Below are 21,641 nucleotides of genomic sequence, written 5' to 3'. Positions count from 1 at the left end.
CAACCCCTTAGTTTGGACCTGAACTTCTGAAAAGTATATACCAAAAAGTAGGGGGCCCAGCACAGACCCCTGTGGCACCCTGCTGGTAACAGGTCTGCCGGTTGATGTGGAGCCATGCATTTTGACAGTGTGTGTCCAGTTTGTGAGCCAGCTGGCAACCCATCTTACAACAAAGGGGTTTACATTCAGTTTTGCTAAGTTTATCGGTAATGCCCGAATGTGGGATTGTGTTGAAAGCCTTTGCCAAGTCAAAGTTTGCTGTGTGCACAGATCTCCCCTCATCAATGGCCTTGGTCACACTTTCAAAGAAATCCACCAGATTTAACAGGTAGGATCTGCCCTTCACAAAGCTGAACTGGGCAGGATCCAGGGTTTGGAGGTCCTGTATGTCTTTATTTATGAGGTCCATAATTATACATTCCATGGCCTTACAGATGAGGCTGGTCAGGCTTACGGGTCTAATTCCCTGGATTTGTTGCTAGGCCACCTTTGCGGAGGGGAATAACTGGAGCTGTTCTCCATTCCGCAAGAACAAAGCCTGTGGTTAGGCTATGATTAAAAAGAGTACTTAGTGGTGATGCTAGCTCATGTTCTAGCCTGTTTAGAAAACAGCCTGGGATGTCATCTGGTCCCATAAAGGTTGAAATGTTTGCCTTGGACAGGGCTTTGAGGACCTGATCTTCAGATATATAGGGTGGGGGGGTTGGAGGAAGGTTTGTTGTAAGTTAGGAGGGGGATAAAGGAGTGACATTTTCACCAAACCTATCCACTAGCAGGTTTGCTATCTCTGTGGGGTCAGTATGTGTGATACTGTTGGCCACTAGTTCTGCACATGCTTGGGTCCTACCCTCTAGGTTATGTATGTAGCTGTAAAAGGCCTTATGGTTATCCTTGGCTGTACTTGCTAAGTTTCCCTCAAAACAGCCTTTGGAGGATTTGACAAGTTCTCATTTGCCTGTTGAGGCTGAGGAGGGTGCCTTTCCATTGTTGGGGCCTTGACTTTGTTTTCTTGGACAGCAACTTTTTGCGTTTATTGTAAAGTTTGGTGATGCTGGATGTTCACCATGGCAGCTTGTTTTAACTTGGGGCTCTGGCTTTGATTCTTTCTGGTACAGCCAAGTTTATACACTTATGCAGCAAGTAATTGTACAGGGTGTACAAAGTGTAAGCTTTTGCATTAATTTATTAGATTCTATATTCATGCTTTTGGCCTGATCCCACCTTGACTATCGCCCATTTTTATACCTACCTGGGCTTTCTTGAAACAGGCATGAGCCTCCTTATGAAGGGCAGCCTCTTCAGCTGATAAACAATGAACAACAATACTATTCCCACTTTGGATGCAAAACTGACAAGATCACTTTCTGGATGAGCCCCATTCTTTAATGAAGCTTCTTGAAAGCCAGCTAGTTAGCCATAGGCTTGGCAGCTGAACCTATGAATCTAATTAAGGTTTTCTTTAATTGTAATCCTATTAACTCAATCCAAGTGACATCGCCAGTTGCATCTGCAGTCAACTCTTACTGACGCCTCTAGGCATCAAATATTGCTTGTTCCATCATCACTGCCATCATATTTGCATCAATAATTCCAAAACCATGCTATGTACAAGGTTTTAAAAGATTTCATCTTAAAGCTTACATGATGGCAAACTCAAATGCATTAATATTTGACCTCTGTCTAGTGCAGGTAAAGATATTTTACAAAAGTTATGTTCTTACCATAATGTTCCATCTATGTTGTCACTGCATTCTTCCTCAACCTGTGTTTGGATCTGATTCAGCCATTTTTCAGACTGAGGATTGAAGCTCGAGCTCTTCCCATCCTACCCATAATGCCTCATTCTCCCAGTCTACTTCAGATAGAGTGTGCAGCAACCCTGTACCTAAATAATCAATCTTATGTAAACAAAATGGACATTATAAATACCAGTGAATACAAGATCAAGTATAAAGTTCAGGAGCTCAACCAGGAACTGTGGTTCCCATGAAGTCATCCAACAGGTCTCTCATAGTCATAGACAGGGGGAAGGAGGGAGCGAAGGTTAAGGAAGAATGTAGTGACAACACAGATGTAACACTATGTTAAGTACATAACTTCTTTATCTGAAGTTGTCAATGCCATTTTTCCTCAACCTGTGGGACAGAGTCCTCAGCTCCAATAACCCTAAGGTGGCCCTCATAGAAGGATATTAAAGAGCACTGCAGAGCCAAAGGCAGTTCTATTCCTGGAGGTAATGTCCAACTTGTAGTGTGTAACAAAGGTATGGGAATTTTACAGCTGCACAAAAGTCAACAGACACGCTACACCAAAAGGTCTGAGAAGTTGCCATAGACCTTATAGAATGAGCCTTGATTTTTGCCTGGTAATGGCCTGTTCTTGGAAGAGTACACAAAGGAAATACAATCTTTCAACCATTTGGCAAGGGTAGTCTTGGTGATGGCTCGCCCCTTCCTTACATCAGAAAAAGATACAAACAGCAGTTCTGATTGCCTCTTCCTTACATCTGAAAAAGATACAAACAGCGGTTCTGATTTTCTGCAAGACTTGGTTCTGTCCAGCTAAAAACATAAATGTCCTTCTACTCCTATGTTGCAGTATTCTTGGTATGGGGATTTCCTGCCTTCAGGCGACTCGTACGTGGGCTCCTATACAAAAGCTTCAGCTTGGCTGTTGCAGCTGTGTGGGACATCACACGTAGTGCCATAAACCAGGGACCTTGTGTGTGACATCTGCATGCACAATCCTCAGAACGTTTCAGCTGCAGACGACTTTGCATCGTACGATCACTCTCCAGACATCGGATCAACTACAGATAAGTAACCCATTGGGTTTTTTGCATTTCTAATATTTTACCGATCCTTCGCATTGCTTAGGCTTGGTTGTTGTAGCTTTCAGCTGATGTCAGGGAAAAAGGGAAAGTGCCAGCACAGAAGCCAAATTCCACATAAGGACACCCATAACAAATGCGTTTTCTGCTTAGGCCGGGAATACGACCATAACACCTGCCCTATTTGTAAATCTTTTGTGCCCAAGACCTTACGTAGTCATATGGCTGCTTTAAATCTTTAATTAGAAAACCCATGCCTCAAACAGCTGGCTCTCAGGATGGATCCCACTTCGGTGGCCGCCCAAGAATCTCCGCGTAAGAAGGCCAAGATGCCTAAGCCTTCGCCTGCCACTTTACATCCGGACGCCCCGCCAACTACCAATGTAGAGTTGAGGAGCGGTCAGCAGATCCGTCAGCTCCATCGACCTCCCTCACAGAGGCCGCTGCTCAGCCGACGACCGGCAAGTCCACGGAGCTTTCTCAGACACAGACACCTGTCAATGTTGAGAGGGAACCAGATTTGGTGATTCCTTCGACCAGGATTCAAACCTCGGATACAGCCGCTGCCAAACCTAGCTCTAGACCAGCTCCTAAGGCCACTTCAACCAAAAAGAAGCAGAAAACTAAACACATTACGCTTGCTACTGAAGGCCCTCCAGACTAGGAGGCCTTCACCTCTTCTCTTATGCAGGCATTTATGGCCCTCAGACCTTCTGCCTCACCCACAACTACATTGCCTCTGCTAAGCCCTAGGCCTCCCTCTGCTTCTTCCATTCCCATGGCTCCCCTCCTGGAGGAAGAAGAACATGAATCTTCCTACTCTTCCTCGGATGAATCCATCTCTTATGCATCCCAGATTGCTTCTCCCAAGGAATATTATTCTCCTGATGAGGACTCTGTGGAAGGGGATTCTCTACCCGAAGACATTATATTTGGTGAAACTATCACCAAAAAGAAAGACTATTTCAAATGGGATACTTCCCAAATGACAGAAACCAAAAAAAGATACTTTGAACTGCTGCAAGTGGAGTCCCCTTCCTCTACAGCTGTACCCCCTGTTCTTCCAGCATACTTGGATGCCTTTACAGCAGCCTCTAGACACCAGACTTATAGCCTCCAGCACCTAAGTGCCCAGACTGCTTCTACAAGGTGCCAGAGGAACAAAAATTCCTCATAAAACTGTCTAGGTTGTTACCTTCTGCCTCCCTACTGCCCACAGATAAAGATAGCAAATCGATGGATAGGATAGGTAAGAAGGTGTACACTTCCTCCACTTTGGCCTTCAGAGCCATTAATTATCAAACACACATGACCAAGTATGCCCTGAACTTAGTAGCCCAAGCCACCTCTATGCTGGCTTCTATTCCTGACAGCCCCATTAAAAAGGGTATCTCCTCCAAATTGTCCTTAGCACTACAAGTGGCTAGACATTCTATAAGATGCAGCTACGATGCTGCAGAAGCTTCTGCTCACTCTGCAGCATCAGTATCTGTCCTTGGGAGATATTCCTGGCTTAGACTACAGAATCGCCCAGAGGACTTCAAGTCCAAAATCTTGTATGCCCCCCCCCCCCCTTGGATCACAACTTCCTCATTGGAAAGCAATCTGCAGACCTATTTAAGAATATGCAAGAAAAAAGCAAAGAATTACAGGATATAAAACATCTCCTGGTATCCCCTATGCCCAAGTTTTATAGGAACTACCCGGCTAAGGCTACCTTTGTTAGGCGTAACCTGCATTCTGCTGCCTCCTCCTCCAGACCCAGAAAAGGAACTAGAAGACATTCCTCATCCAGGCTTACTGGCCCACCTCCTCAGCCTAGACAACCCTTTCAGGACAGCGGAGGTCCTAATAGAGCATGACTGCCTTGCCCATCTACCCCTCTCAGCCCGCCTTACCCACTGTCTCCCCTTCTGGCAAAAAAATCACTACAGACCAATCAGTATTACCCATTATTCAAAAAAGGTACTTTCTATCCTAGAAACAAATTCCCCCCTGGAAGGGCATTCCATTTCCCCCCAAAAAACAATGCCATCTCCTTCCACAAATTCTGTCAGACGTGCAACAACAAGGCACAATAGATCCTGTTCTCACAGGACAAGAAGGAAAGGAATTCTACTTCCATCTGTTCCTGGTCCCTTGAAAAGACAGTCCCTGGAAACCCATTTTGGATCTCTCCTTCCTAAACCTTTACCTGCAGGTACCCACCTTCAAAATGCTATCACGTCCCACTCTCTTACCCCTCATACCCCCAAATGCTTTCATGGTCACCTTGGACCTAAAAGATGCTTACTTGCACATTCACATCAAGGCCTCACACAGACATTTCCTGCATTTCCCTGGCCCATCCTCGCACTTCCAATTTACGGCCTTGCCCTTTGGTTTATCCACTGCCCCAAGAGTGTTTACAAAGTACCTAGCTCCAGCTATTGCCTTCTGCAGGATCCAAGGAATCCAGATGTACCCATATCTGGACGACATCCTTATCCTAGCACAGTCCAAAGATTCCCTCTTAAGACATCTACACTTCACTATGTCCCTTCTACAAAGTCAAGGGTTCACCCCAAACCTCAAGAGGTCCTCTCTGAACCCAGACAAGGACAAGATATTCCTAGGTTGCAGAATCAATACAGAATGAGTGAAAGCCTTTCTCCCACAGGACAAGGTTCTACCTCTAACTTCCCACTTCCAGGAAGTCTTGGTTTCCCAGACAGTCACTGCAAGGCAATTCCTTCGACTCCTGGGATTGATGGCAGCAACCATTCCCATGCTACCATTGGCCAGAATGCATATGCGAAAACTGCAATGGTACCTCACAAATATCTGGTCACAACACCAGAATTACTTGGAACAAGTTATCCCCCTTCTTCCCAGCTTAAAGAATGAAATCATTTGGTGAATCCAACAAATACAACTAAACCCAGGGCTTCCACTGCAGCCCCCTCAACCCACACAAATAGTGCATACAGATGCCTCAGACTCAGGTTGGGGAGCCACCTTGCATTTTTACAGAGTCCAAGCCCTGTGGGATCCTCCCATGAAAATCAAACACATCAATGTAAAGGAGATGACAGCAGTTCTTTTAGCTCTACAGACCCTTCATACCCCTACTGCTACCAGGCCCTCTTCTGATAGTGACGGATAATACCACTGTAATGTGGTACATCAACAAACAGGGAGGTACAAGGCATACCAATTGTGCAGGCTAGCCCTATTAATTTGGGACCTAGCATCCCAGCACAATCTATCCCTGCAAGCCAGCTACATCCCTTCGCAGGACAAGCAAGCAAGCAGACCTCCTGAGCAGAACATCCTCTCCACAACATGAATTGATGCTGGACAGGACGGTCTTCCTAGACATAGTCCACCGGTGGGGCACTCCACAAATAGACCTGTTTGCCTCCCCCCAGAACAGACAGCTGCAGAGCTTCTGCACAAAGACTTACACCCCCCAAGCCTAGAGAGTAGAAGCTTTCAGTTTCACCTGGGAGGGGAATTTCCTGGCTTGTAGCTCTGAAACCCTTCCTGCTGAGATGACAGCCACCAGAAAGACTGTCTTCCATGACAGAAATTTCAAATCTACCTTAGCCGCAGTTTCAAAAGGAGGAAGGACTAGGGCTTGTAAAACCATGGTCAGATTCCATGGGGGGAGTGGTGGTGGTGGTGAAGTAAAAAGGTACCTCTCTGAAGTGTTTTGCAAAGTTCAGATGAAGCCAGAGATGACGAATTTTCCCCAGTATGAAAATTGGAAATAGTTGCTAGCTGGACTTTCAAGGTGGAGTAGCTGGCTCCACTTTGGAAAAGGGAAGCCAAAAAATCTGCAACTTTCGGAATGGAAGCATTAAAAAGCTCTATCTGTTCTTGCTGGGCCCATAAGGAAAATCTCTTCCATTTGTTCTTGTAGATTTTCCTAGTAGAGGACTTATTACCGGATATCAAGATTTTTCAGACCAGGGATGAAAGTCTGGAATGTCTTGCATCATTGAAATTGGAGAAACCATGTGGTTAACTTCGGTCCTTGGGAGAGCTGGGTGGGTATGCCCAGACAGGTAAGACAGTAGATCTGGAACTGGATCCAGAGTCATCAGTGGGCAAATTAGATGAGACCAAAGAAAGGTGAACCAGACTTGACAAGGTCACAGAAGGGGGCAATGAGGATAACTTTGCTCTTCAACCTGTATGCTTTCTGCAGAAATTTGGGGATTAAAGGGAATGGAGGGAAAGCCTAAAGCAGACTGGACGGCAAAGCATGAACCAGAGCATTCCTTGGTGACAGACCCTGTGGAGGGATCAGGGCAAAGCAAATGATTCATTTGTTGCTGAAGGGGGACGCAAATAGATTGCAGCAGGGTTGAACTCATTTGCAAAAAATCAGGTTTGCCACTGAGGCCACTGATTGATTCAGGGACCACTCGTGAGGCATCAGAAGAACTTGGCTGAGCCTGTCCGCCAGGATTATGGACTCTCCTGGAATGTGTGCTGATGTAAGAAAATGGTTGGTACAGATTGCCCACTGCCACACCCTCATCACTTTTTCAACACAACGTGCAAGATCTGGTAACCCCATTTGTTGATGCACCAGACCACTGACATATTGTCTGACTGATCTGCAATTGTTCCCAGAGGGAGAAAGCAGTGTACAGCTTACAACGTTAGAAGGACCGCTCACATCTCCAGGACGCTGACATGCAATTTAGTCTCTTTTGGAGTCCACATGCCTTGAACTGCTCAACCCAGAAAATGACCCCGACCCCCCCCCCGTCTGTTAAGTGTGAGTGGTCAGCATAGCTTTGGAAGGGGGAAGAACAAAGGGTTGTCTCTGCATTACCTCTGGGGAATGAAGCAAGCAAAAAAGGGAGTCTCTGCATACTCATGAAAGTTTGATTGGAAACTTTAAGGGGTGCCTGTGTAATGATCATTGGACTGCCTCTCATGTGTAGGCATGCTGTGGGTAACAGTTATCTTGGTTCCCATGGATCCCAAAGCCCCAGAGTACTAGATTCGCTGTGGGAGCAGGGATGGACAGAATCTGTTTGCTATGAGACTGTAAAGTTGTGATCCTGTACAGAGTATGGTAGGCCCTTGGTGAAATTCTGCCCAAAAGTGCTCTGATGAAGTCTATGGTTTAAACTGAGTGTAGCTAGGATTTCTGAGTACTGATCATTATGCCTAGAAAGAGCTAGCTGTAACAAATAATATTTGGCTTGAATAAATAGATGCCTGATTGGCACGGTTAGGAGCCAGTTGTCTAGATATGGAAGCACATGGAATCCTTGCAGCCTGAGATGGGCTGCAACAACTGCTATGCTGTGGTGAAGCCAAACAGAAGTGATCTGAAATGGTAGTGGCTGTCTCCCAGCCTGAAACTAAGGTACCGTCTGGAGCACTTGTCCATTTTGATGTGGTAATCAGCATCTTTCAGGTCTGTAGAGCACATTCAGTCTTCCATTCTCAGGAGAAGTAGAATGGACTGGACCGTAACCATCCTGAATTCTGAATTCTTCACAGACTTGTTCAGGGATGTTAAGTCCAGGATTGGCCATAGGTCCCCCTTTTTTTTGGCACTAAAAATAATCTTGAGTAAATGCCCGGTTCTATTTGGTCGAGAGGGACCTCCTGGATGACTTTTTTTTTTGTAGCAGCTTTGCGATTTCTTCAGCTGCCTTCTCCCCCTGATTAGGTGGGACATTGAGGAGAAGAGACTTTTGTTTGGGGTTTTCCGAAAAGGGAATAAAGTATCCTGTGGATACACTCCTTAGCACCCACTGATCATTTGTGATGGCTGTCCAGGCTTGTGGGTGTAAGAAGCACCCCTGAATGCCTCCAGAGGGCGGCAGTCTGGCCACCGTTCAGGAGCACTGGAAGGGTCTGTCCGGGAAGGAATCTTGAGACCCCATGTTCTGCAGACCTCCTCTACTCTGGGAGTGGTGTCTTCCACTGTAGCTGTTACTCCCTCTGCCTCTGAGGGAAAAGTCTCCTTGAGACTCCTGCAAAGGACCTTGTGATTTCTTGAACCAAGATTTTTTCCCCCCATGCTGGTTCCTGGAGAAAAACCTCTGTGGAGTAGAAAAATGGATTCCGATGCAGACAAAGTCGTTCCATCTTTCTCGCTCTGGGAGAGTATGCCTCTAACTATTGAACAACAAGGACGATATTTCGAAGGTGGCATTGACAAATGACTCCATGAAAGGTTCCACAAAGTCACACAGCCATATCCAGGCATGGCACTTGATTGCAATGCCCGAACCAGCTGCCCTAGAGGTGCCCTCTGCAGTGTGGGAGATCAATCTCATGGACTCATTAGATACAGAAAGCAGAGTGGCCATTCTGGAAGAAAAGGTCTTGTGATCCTCGGCAGACATGGACTCTGGGGTAGAATCAGAGAGTTCTTTAACAAGGTCTCTCTGACATTTAGTAAAACAGAACAGATAGTTTAACATTCATAAGGCAAAAGAAGAGGAAGCGTAAACTCTCTTACCAAATCTGTATATAGCCCTAGACTCCCTGCTTGGGGGGGGGTGTGGACAGAGGAGCTTTCCTGTGCCAGTACCTTCTTAGTGGCTGCTGCAACCACCATGGCATCTACTGGCATCCCTTTAGTCCAATGTGGTTTGTCAGTAGGTGCGCTCAGAATCTTGTCAGCCCTCTTTGGGATGGGCTCTACAGTGTCCGGTTCCTTCCATGCCCTAGTAGATACTAGGTCAATCAGATCATCTGTGGGGGAGGGGGGGCAACTAGGACATAGATGGGCCGGACCCAAAAGCCTCCGACAGCACTGTTTCCACTAGGGTGGGGTTTTGGGCAGACCAACCACCTCTTTGGAGGAATATCTCTAGGATGTCTGCAAAGGAGAAATGCTCAGGTAGAGATATTGGGGGCCTCTCCTCTTCCTCAAAATCAGTTTTGTTAGTGAGGGATTCCTGGGAGGAATCCAAGTGCCTCCTTTTACATAGTCTCTTCTGATGGACCTCATAGGTGGGATGCTTTGGGAAGGTGTCAGAAGAAAAAAAGAAGTTATGTACTCACCATAACGTTCCATCTGAGTAGTTATACTTCATTTTCTGCAACCTGTGGGTATTCGGATCCATATCGGATCGGAGACAGCAACATTTTTCAAGCATCTGCTCCAAGCTCCTCCCCTTACCCATAATCCCTCACATCTCCTACCTTCCCTCAGATCAAGTTTGCCATTATTCAAACTATTAGCAACTCAATAACAGCACTAACCTAGAACAGGTTCGGGGGAAAGAGGGCGGGGCGGTTGCAGAAAATGAAGTATAACTACTCAGATGGAACGTTATGGTGAGTACATAACTTCTTTATCTGAAGTAGTTAACTTCATTTATCTGTAACCAGTGGAACAGAGTCCCCAGCTACCAAAACTCCTGTGAGGCCCTCATGGAAGGATATTCCTGAGCACCACAGAGCCAAAGGATGCTCTCCCTCTAGAGATCAAATCCAACTTGTAATGAGAACTAAATGTATGTGACCTTGCCCAGGTCGCTACTGCACAGATATCATCCAGTGAAACCCTAGACCAAAAGGCAGCAGAAGTTGCCATAGATTTGGTAGAATAAGAAGTTATGTACCTACCATAACGTTCCACGTTAGTTGTCTTCTTCTCACCTTCTTTCTTGCTGGATGGGTTCGGAGCCGATCCTCGGCTCTGACTCGGCCTATACTATACATCGAGAGCTATTTTTACTGGCTCGAGGCAGCCCTATATCCCACAATACCATGCGCTAACTCCCCAGATCTCGTTGACAGCTAACACATAGTATAGTTTTATTGTTACCAAAAAATAAGCCATTATATAAAAATACGGTCTCCCTGCTGGTAACACTCATGATACGGGTAACCCTGAATAACTATGTATCATGAAAGAAAAGGACTCAGAGACCTTCAAGTCTGTCCAGGCTAGGGGGCAGGAGGGAGGGACTCAAGAAAGAAGGCGAGAAGAAGACAACTAACATGGAACTTTATGGTAGGTACATAACTTCTTAATGTTAAGTTGTCATTCTCGCCTTCATTCTTGCTGGATGGGACAGCGTCCCTACCACCTTGGTCCTGGGTGGCTCAACGGAACAGACTCCTGAGTACGGTGGAACCAAAGTCAGCTCTATTTCTGGAGGCTATATCAAGTTTGTAATGGGTAATAGAAGTATGCTGAGAAGCCCATGTAGCTGATGCACAAATGGCATCTAATGGTAACCTTGCTTGAAAGGCTGTTGAGGTTGATAGTGCCCTGGTTGAATGAGCCTTAGGTCTTGAAGGAAGTTGCTTGTGTCTCAACTCGTAGACAAAGGTAATGATGGATGCTAACCATCTGGAAAGAGTTACCTTTGATATTGGAAGTCCTTTCTTTCCTTCAGCATAAGAGAGGAAGAGCTGTTCTGACTTTCTGAATTGTTTTGTCCTGTCTAGATAATACCGCAGTTGATGATGAACATCCAAGGAATGTAGTTTCTGTTCAGCCCTGTTTGAATAATTTGTGAAGAAAACAGGCAAGTCAATAGTGTGGTTCAGATTTGATTCAGAAGAAACTTTTGGTAGAAAGGAAGGATTCGTTCTGAGAGCTACCCTGTCTTTATGAAAAACCAAATAAGGGGGACGGACAGACAAGGCCTGAAGTTCCGACACCCTTCTGGCAGATGTTATAGCCACCAAAAACAGAGTTTTCCAAGAGAGAAGCTTGAGGGAACAAGAAGCTGCAGGCTCAAAGGGAGGGAGAATTAATGAGGTTAACACCAAATTTAGATCCCATTGTGGAGGAGGATCCTTAATGGGAGGTATGAGCAAGAAGATGCCCTTGAGGAAAGCTTTACAGAGTTTATCGGACATAATATTGGTTTCTGAGAGCCCTACATGAAAATTGGCAATGGCCGCTAGCTGTACTCTGATAGTGGCAGACGACGACCCTGAATGAAAAAGCTCCGCCAGAAAATCTAGAACTTTATGAATTGGTGCATTAAAAGGATCTAGGGACCTAGCTTCTGCCCAGAACGAAAAACGCTTCCATTTACTCGCACAAGTCTTCCTCGTATTGGACTTATGGGAGGCAAGAATGATATCACGGACAGGAAGAGAAATAAAGGGAAGCCTGGCTATGGTTGGAAGTGGAGCAACCCAGCTGTGAGGTTGAGGGACTGAAGAGACTGGTGCAGCTTGCCAGTCAGATGGGTCAAAAGCTCTGGAAATGGTTCCAGATGCCAGGGCTGTTCCAGTAGATAACGGTGCAGGAACAGAAACCATACTTGTCGAGGCCAGTACGGAGCAATGAGGATCATTTTGGATCTCAATGCAGTTGCTTTCTGAATTAACTGCGGAATCAATGGAAAAGGGGGAAAAGTGTATAGAAGACCCCCGAGGCCAATCGTGGACAAGAGCGTCTCTGGGGGGGATGGCCTGGTAGAGGGAAGAGAGTGAAGAAGTTGAGGCACTTGCTGTTTTGAGGTGTTGCGAAAAGGTCACAGCAAGGCTGGCCCCACTTCTGGAAAATTCTCTCTGCTACCGCCTGATTTAGAGACCACTCGTGAGGCATGAGAATTGTTCTGCTCAGTCTGTCCGCTATGACGTTGGACCTCCCGGGGATGTGCGTTGCTATCAGAAACCGTTGAGAGGAGATCGCCCACTGCCAAAGTCTGAGTGCTTCTCGACATACGGGGTAGGACTTTGTTCCGCCCTGCTTGTTTATGTACCACACTACAGACATATAGTCCGTTTGAACTGTTATAGTCCCCGTGGGAAGAGAGTCCTGAAGGGCTTGCAACAATAAAAGCACTGCTCTCATCTCCAGGACATTTATGTGCAGGTGGCATTCTAATTGTTGCCATGTGCCTTGGACAGTCCTGCCCTGATAGTGCACCCCCCCACCCGATCAGGGAGGCATCCGTTGTCACCGTGGCAACTGGAGGGGGAAGAACAAAGGGTCTGCCCTGAAGAAGTTGAGGGGAGACCATCCACCAGGAGAGGTGTTTTTTGCAAGTTGGGGTTATCAAAATGTTGTGAGTCATTGGGAGCTTTTGAAAGGACCACTGAGAAAAAAGCATCCACTGAAGAATTCTCATGTGGAAGCGGGCTAAGGGGAGAAGGAGAATCGCCGCTGCCATGAGGCCTAATGTTTTCAGTACTAACTTGACTTGAATTCTGTTGGACTGAAACAGAAACTGAACATTCCGCCATATGTCTGTCACTCTCTGAGGTGGTAATGTTGCAGACATTTCTGTGGTGTTTAACATGGCGCCTATGAAGTTTATACATTGACAAGGAGGATTTTGCGAAATTTATGAAAATACCTAGTTTGTTGCAAATGCGAATGGTGTAATCCCTGGCTATGATAAGATGCTGCGTGGTGGTAGCGGTAATGAGCCAGTCGTCTAAATATGGAAACACCTGGAATCCTTTTAGTCTCAGGTGAGCCGTGACCACTGCCAAACATTTGGTGAACACCCGTGGGGCTGTGGTGAGACCAAAGGGCAGGGCTCTGAATTGGTAATGACTGGCTCCCAGCCGAAAGCGGAGAAACCTCCTGGAGCGCCTGTGTATCTTTACATGACAGTACGCGTCCTGAAGGTCTAACGAGCACATCCAGTTGTCTCTGCCAAGAAGGGTAGAATGGACTGCAGCGTTACCATCCAAAATTTTGTCTTCTGCACAGACTTGTTCAGTCTGCTGAGGTCCAAAATGGGTCTCCAGTCTCCTGTCTTTTTTGGTACCAAAAAGAACCTGGAGTACATTCCGGATCCTAGCTGGTCTGCTGGGACTTCCTGGATGACTCTTTTTTCTAACAGCTTTTTTATCTCTAGCTGTGCCTGACCCCTTTGTCTGGGTGATACGTCTGGGAGGGGTCTTGGCGGTTGGATCGGAGGGGAAATGAAGGGGATTTTGTAACCCTCGGATATGATCGACTGTACCCATTTGTCTTGAGAGAGGGATTGCCATGCTTCCGGGTACAGAGATAATCTTCCCCCGACTGCCTCCGAAGGTAGACAGTCGGGCAGCTTCTCAGGGATGCTGAAAGGGTTGGTCAGGGAAGGATTCCCTGGAACCCAGGTTCTGTGGACCCCCTTTGCCCCTGGGGCGGCGTCTATTATTGTTCCCCCCTCTGCCTCTGGGGGGGTTCACCATGTGCGGCAGGCGCGACTCCCTGTGGTTTGCGGAACCACATCTTTCCACCCTTCTGACCTTTAGGGTATGGTCTAGATGGTGTGGAAAAGTGGACTCCCACAGCAGAGAGAGTCTTACCATCTTGCTCGCACCTGGTGAGGGTATTATTCACCCGAGGTCCAAACAACTCTGAACCATCAAAGGGAGTGTTGGTGAAGGATGCCTTGAAGGGATCAGCAAAATTACAGAGTTGCATCCAGGCGTGACGTCTTAATGCAACACCTGTGCCTGCGGCCTTACTCGCTCCATCGGCTGCATAAGAGATAAGCCGCATGGAGGAGTTGGCAATGGAATTCAGGGTAACCAGCTGGGAGTAAATCTTGTCCTGATACCCCACAGCAGAAGGATCCTGTATGGTTTCACCCAGTTCTTTGGCAAATCTCTCTGAAGGCGGGTGAAATGACATAAATAGTTCAGCGACCGCATGGCAAAGGTCGCTGAAGCAAATGTCCGCTTACAGTACCTGTCCATAGTCCTGGACTCTTTATTAGGAGGATGAACAGGTACAGAAGGATCAGCTAATTCCTTCTTAGAGGCGGCTGCTACCACCATAGCATCTACCAATGCACCTTGGGTCAGAAATGGTTTGTCTAACGGAGCAGAAATAAATTTAGAAGGCCTCCTAGGGGTAGGTTCCATCGATTCAGGAGCTGCCCATGCCTTTCTGGCCACTACTTCCTTAAGTGGGTCAAAAGGAGGGGATACCCAGGAGGTGGAAGGGCGAGACCCAAAAGCGTCAAGGTAAACAGATTCGTCCTCGGAGGGTTTGAGGGTGGACCAATTCCCCCTCTGTTTCAGGATCTCTAGGATGTCTGAAAAGGAGACATCCCTCAGAGGGGGATCTCGGGGAACCCTCCGACTCATCCAAGTCGGTGTCCGAAGTGATAGACTCGGGAGAATCTATGTGCTTCCTCTTGCACTTTCTTTTCCTAGGGGGTTCCCCTGAAGCTTCAGGGGAGGCCTCGGACGAAGAAGAGACACCCAAAGTGGGTACCCTACGCTTTGGATCTCTGCTATCAATTGCCAGAGGATGACCAGAGACCGTAACAGGCACTGTAGAGGGAGGAGCTGAAGGAACCAACCTTGGAGTGGACACCAGATCCAGCACGCTCCTCATCACCTCAAAGGCTCCCCTATCAGGCACAGAAGAACGTCCTGGCTCCGAGGATACCAGGACCGCTCCCGGCGCTGACAGAGAAGGCTCAGAGAATGATGTCAGGGCCGAACTAACCAGCGCCGACGCTCCGAGAGGGAGAACGGGGTTGGACAAGGGTCCGATGCCACTCGCCCCCTCGGAGCCAACGATGGTGTCCCGGCGCCCAGACCTCTCCACGGACGGCACCAATGATGAGGTCGGAGCCAACGACGCCGGGGCCGAAGGTGGTAGTATCGGCTCCGACGTGGGTAAGGTCCCGGTTCCGACAAACTCCGGCTCCGAGCTCAACTGAAGAGTCGGAGGAGGAATCGAAATTGGCACCGAGGGAGCCACAGTCTGGTGAGATGGGCTTTGGAGTATTTGGGACAGTGCCTGAGACTTGAGGAGTCTACTGACCACCTTCTCAATGTCATGGTCGGACAGCCTGGAAGACCTGGAGGAATGAGTCCTATGACTCCGCTCCGACAGTAAGGGCGATCCTGGAGCCGAACGAATGGACTCTACAGAGGGTGACCTAGAGTGCTTGCCCGCTGTTGTCGGCTCCGATACGGGTTTCGGAGCGGGCAAAGTCTTGCTCGCATCGGATCCGACTGGAGCCGATGTCGGAGCACTTTCGGTTCCACCAGCCGTCGACTCAAGAACTGGAGCCGAGGGTTTGGCGGGCTTGGACGACTTCCCCGAGCCAGACTTAGACAGGGAGTCATCAGGCTTCAATAAGCCCCTCAAAATTAGCTTATTGCGGCGCTCCTGCAGGACTCTTGGACTAAATCCGTGACAAACGGAACAAGAGTCGTGCAGGTGCAAGAGTCCCAGGCAATAAATGCATGAAGTGTGACCGTCTGTCAGAGACATCTTCTGACAGCACGAGTCACACTTCTTGAATCCTGAGACTTTAGTGTCTTTGGACATTATAGTGGACACTAACAATCTAACACAGTCAGCACACACAACTCACTCAAACACTCACACAAGGGGAGAAGTTAAAGGGCTGACTAGGAAAAACACACACACACACACACACACACACACACACACACACACACTCAATAAGGGCAAACTATAGGGATAACTATAGAAAAACTAAAGCCCGAAGGCCCGTTTATCAATTTGACTAAAGGGGGGGGGGGCTTAACGAAAACTGTTAATAAGCTTTTAAGGATAAGATAATGAACAGATAGGGAAAACTAACCTTAAATTTTAAAAGTCCTCACAAAAAGAAAAAAATGTTTACACTGACCACAGCCGGTAAAAACGCAACCTCGCAGTGAAGCGGCAAACGAGATCTGGGGAGTTAGTGCATAGTATTGTGGGATATAGGGCTGCCTCGAGCCGGTAAAAATAGCTCCCGAGCTGTAGTATAGGCGAAGTTAACCACATGGTTTCTCCATACCCCACGAGGCAGGTACAGATTATTTTACTGAAAGTTTGGTTAAAAGCAAATGTTTGAGTAATGACAATGTGAATTTTGTTGTGTCCTGTACAGAAATAGTACTCAAGAATAGTTACTTGATGTTTGAGGGTGAGATTTTCCACCAGATTTCAGGCGTGGCAATGGGGGAAAAGTGTGCCCCCAGTTTTGCAAATTTAGTTTTACTTCATTGGGAGGAACAATTTGTCTTGAATTCTATACATAAAGACAAAATATTATTATACAATCGGTTCCTAGATGATGTCCTGATTTTGTGGAAAGAGAATGATCAAGAAGCAAAAAATTTTATTGAGTATTTGAACACAACTATTACGTTTTTTAAATTCACTAGTAAATGGAGTGACAAGCAAATAGATTTTTTGGATATAACTCTTGTAAAGGGTGTAGATGGTATAACAAGTAAAATATATCGGAAAGAAACGCACAGTAAATCACTATTGCATTACAGTAGTTGTCACCCTTTGCATCAACGTAGGGGTATTGTAAAGGGGCAAATGGTAAGGTTGTCCAGAATTATAAATGACAATAAAATCTTGGAAGAAGAATTATATACCTTGATTGGGATATTTTTGGAAAGAGGTTATCCCCTAAAATTGTCGACTAAAACACGCAATGAAGTTCTAAACAAAAGAAACACTTCATTTTGTCTTATTTTAGGGGCAAAGAATATTAATACCTCGATAATATCTAAACAACAAGATTTAGTCAACTCTAGGGCTTTAGTATTAACTTACAACAGTCAAGTAAAAGAAATAGAGGAAGTTGTTCGTACAGCATGGAATTTTTGTTTCAGTGGTGAATTAAATCTTCTTCTTGGGACTTTCCCTAGAATAGTTTATTTAAGGGGAAGGAATATAAAAGAATTTTTGGAACAGCACAATATCAAAAACATTGTCTCTAAAATGAGTAGATGTGGTACTTGTAGGATGAGTAGGTATATCAATGATGGCCCTTATGTTAGTGTACAAGGGTACAACAGAACTATTTCCTGCCCAGGAAGAGTTAATTGTAATACAACAAAGGTGGTCTATTTGGCAACGTGTACCAACTGTAGCGCCTACTATGTAGGTAAGACTATTAGGAAACTAAAGACAGGATAGGGGAACATCTTAGGGCTATCAAGGGTCATGACATACACAACGCCCTATATGTACACAGTACGAAGTGTACTAACTTTATGAGATTTGTATTTTTTGTTATAGATACGGTGTTGTTCAGTGAAAGAGGAGGAGATGAGAAACTAAAGGTGGAACTTTTGGAATATAAATGGCAGATTTTGTTAAAAGCTTTTATGTCACCTGGTTTAAATGAACACATCTCCCTAAAACCAATACTGAAACAAAGGGCAAACGTTATACAGATGGGTAAAAAATACATACTGTTAGCATACCATTTTTAAAACGTTGTTATATGTTATGCATATATATATATATATATACATATTTTTCATTAGTAAGAAGTTTGTATAAATATATATGTTTCACAAACACAGTTTGTATAAATGCACGAGCTGTATGTAACAGTTTGACATATGCTTCTTTAAGAACAAGTTAATTATGGTGTTGGCCAATTGGAGCATTGTTTTAACATTATGTATAAAAGCAAGGGAACAATTTGATTCCATTCACTCTGATGATGCCATGTGTTGATGGTGAAAGCGCTTAGTGTGTGGATTAAAACGTTTCGGAATACTTGGTTGGTTGCTGTGTTTTTATTTTACAAGTGCAATATCCACTGCGTATTTTTTACGTTATTTGATATATCAAAAAGTACCACTTACTACACCCAACTTGGAGCTATACAGACCATGATGCGTATGCATAAAGCAGCAAACGAGATCTGAGGGAAGGTAGGAGGTGTGAGGGATTATGGGTAAGGGGAGGAGCTTGGAGCAGATGCTTGAAAAATGTTGCCGGTTCGGATCTGATATGGATCCGAATACCAACAGGTTGCAGATAAATGAAGTTAACTACTTCAGATTTGCAGTTCCACTGAAGAGATAGGCTGGAGGCTCTCCAGTGCCTGCTGTCCCCGTGGTAGACGAGAGATCTCAGACACAGGTTCCATGGGGGGGTTGGAAGAGGTGCCGAGGGAGGAAGAACTGAGGCTCTTCTGGGGAGAGACAGGACCCTCTCCACCATCCAAGGGTCATCCCAATGGAGCCGAAGCCCATGGAATGGACAACTCCCATGCATCCAGAGCCCTCAGCTCTGAAGGGGAGTCGGAGCCAAGCTACTGAAAGCTGAGGTTATGAGGGGAAGCAACAGTTCCAAAAACTTTGGAGCCGATGTAAGACCCCCAGACTCTAAGTCAAGGCTCTGGCTCCAAGACATGCTAGGTGCCAATGTGGTCAGAGCCAAGCACATTGGAGAGGCCAGAGACTAAGTAATAACCACTATCAGCTCAGACGTCTCGGCTCTCGGAAACAAAGCACCAACATACTCTGAAACCGAAGGTCAAATTGGAGAAGGAGCAACAGGAAGGAACAGGGAGATTCTACTCATGGGTATGGTGGGGGGGGGGTGGAACTGGTAAAAACCCATCTGTATCTGTGCCTAAAGAAAATGTCTCAGTCTATCCACATCATTCTCGGACAGATTGCGGGAAGACCTGGTGGACAAAGTGATTGTATACGGCTTCTTAGAAGAGATCTCCTTGTGGCTAGACCTCTGTGCCAAAGTACTCGGCTCCAAACTGGCAAGTAGAGCCTGCCGAGGAGGACAAGGTGGAGACAACAGTGTCGGTCCCGAGAAAGTTGGATCTGATGCTTTAGGTGCTTTCTCTACCAGTTCCGACAAAGCAGAAGACTGATCCAGGGAGCATTTTCAGGCTTCCCAAGTCTCCTTGTGCCTTCTAGTGGGGGGTTGAGCCCCTGAGGTGGAAGGGATAGCAGGAGAGGCGGTAGAAAGAAACAAGCTCTTAAGAATGAGCTTGTTCCGCAGTTCTGCCATGGCATGTGGACGGAAGGCAGAACAAATAGGGCAAGAGCTGTCCAAGTGAGAGGGCCCCAAGTAGTAAATGCACTCCCTGTGGGCATCAGACAACTGGATCTTGTGTCCACAGGCAGTCCATTTCATGAAATCTAAAGGTTTGTTCGATTTAGGATCACACTTGGACTCCATAACAGCAGAAAAGGTAGACAAAGAGAGAAGAGGAAAGGAAACTGTTTTTTTTCCGGAAAGCCAAGTTGGAAAGAAAACCGGTTAACAAACAGAAAGGAAAGAAGGAAGAGAGAACAGCTAAATACGAGACTGGGTAGGCCAGAAGATGATAGGAAAGAAAGATTAAATAGTAGTTTAACTCACTTGTGAAGAAACTCTCAGAAACTGGAGGAGCTCTGGAGCTACGAAAACCTCGAGCGTACTCTACAAGCAACAAATGAGATCTGAGGTAGACTAGGGGAATGAGGCATTATGGGTAGGATGGAAGAAGCAAGAGCTTTGATTCATCAGCTTGAAAAATGGCAGAGTTGGGTCCAAAACCCACAAGTTGAGGGAGAATGACAGTGACATTAGATATGTTTTTATGATACTAACATATAGATGTAATTTTTTAATTTTTCTAAATATTTCAACAACCAAGTAACACAGAAAGAACTCATTAGCCTCATATGAAAGCCTTCAGCTAGATGAATAAAATGCTGCTGACAGTATGTGTGTAAGCGTAATAGTTACTCTGTTTACTGTGACTTATAAAATTCAGTTTAAGACCTACAACCTAAAGAATACTACCACTATAAAATAGTTTGTGCTCAACGTTTTGCCATTTATATTTCTTTCATAACCCCTATGGTTCCACAAATACGAACATTTAAAATGAATCTGATTCTGTCAAAAGGCTTATTCTCCGCCCTTTGGAAGTTGCAGTGCAAACATCCTGAACTCCCACTGGAGTGAATGTGTAAGGGCTACTGAAAGCTCAGAGAGTAGAAGGAAGGCAAACTACAAACTGAGTGCCCTCAAGGTGAACAGCATGATGAAATAAAACAAAACTTATGAATGTTAGGAAGACTTGCTGTAAGGAAAATCATCATTTAACAAAATCAGTAATTTCACTGCCACAATTAGAAACCAAAACACTGAATTGTGGAACCAAAGGCTTAAAATGCAACATGAAAATTAAGGCTTTTTTTAAGATGACATGACTAACTGCACTTAACTACAGCAAACCAGGCCTGGGGTGTACAGGAATAAACTCTTGACAATGGACCAGAAAACCTGTGTTCAACACCAATGGCAAGGAAACTGGAAGGACTGGAGATTGCATGAGGAAGTGAGAAACCACCTCCAGGTCTCTCAGATACCAAGAGAGTATATCTCATCACCTAAAGTTAATGTACTTCGCAACTCCACCACTTCCACAGAGTAGCACTGTGCCACATTGCACACGTACCTCTTATGTGCAACTAAAGCAAAGGTCATAATGTCACTGCAGGAAAAATACAAAGGTAGGAAGTCTGCTTGACATACTAATTGGCCAGCTTCCTACTGCCCAACTCCAACCTCTAATGGAGAGATGAGAGCTGGTGAAGCATGACCTAGGAAATTAATGAGATGCAGGATTCTTGCCCTGGCAGGGTAAAGGGATTGTTTTTTACTTGACTGTCGGTTGCACTGGTGAGCCCCACAGACAAGGAATAAATGGGTTATTTGATGCTTGCCATGCAAGGGGATGGGTCCAGCATACCCTTCTGGAGTGATGTGCTGGAGACACCCCCCCAATCCCATAGGCCCAGCTTCTACCCATCAGGAAAAGGAACGAATAGGTTGACTCTGTGAAGACAGGGGTAACTTGGTGAGTAAGTGAACAGCAAGTAAAAAAAAAAAAACATATCTGATAACCTAAGAGAATGAATGCCAAATCCTTTCTGTACAGATTGTCTTTTGAAAACAGAATGAAAATGGCCTTCTAGGACTTTATTTTAAAACTGATTTTGGTGCCCATAACTTTTAATCTCAAAGGGACACTCTCTTGTAACAGAGTATTACACATTTTATCTATTTACCATTTGATGACCAGGGTACAAGAACTGATCCACGTGGACTGTTTTCAGGCTCATT

At 45.7% G+C, this 21,641-nt stretch overlaps 1 protein-coding gene across 1 annotated transcript in view; it reads right to left on the bottom strand.

Annotated features, from left to right (window-relative positions):
• PRELID1 (PRELI domain containing 1) overlaps positions 1 to 21,641 on the bottom strand; it is a 595,316-nt gene that overhangs the window by 87,224 nt on the left and 486,451 nt on the right. The gene's annotated exons all lie outside the window — the stretch shown is intronic.

Source organism: Protopterus annectens, chromosome 4.part0 (assembly GCF_019279795.1).
Source record: "Protopterus annectens isolate FY-2018-M chromosome 4.part0, PAN1.0, whole genome shotgun sequence".
NCBI lineage: Eukaryota > Metazoa > Chordata > Ceratodontiformes > Protopteridae > Protopterus > Protopterus annectens.
Note: the sequence above shows the minus strand (reverse complement) of the source record. Positions and strands in the feature narration are given on the sequence as shown.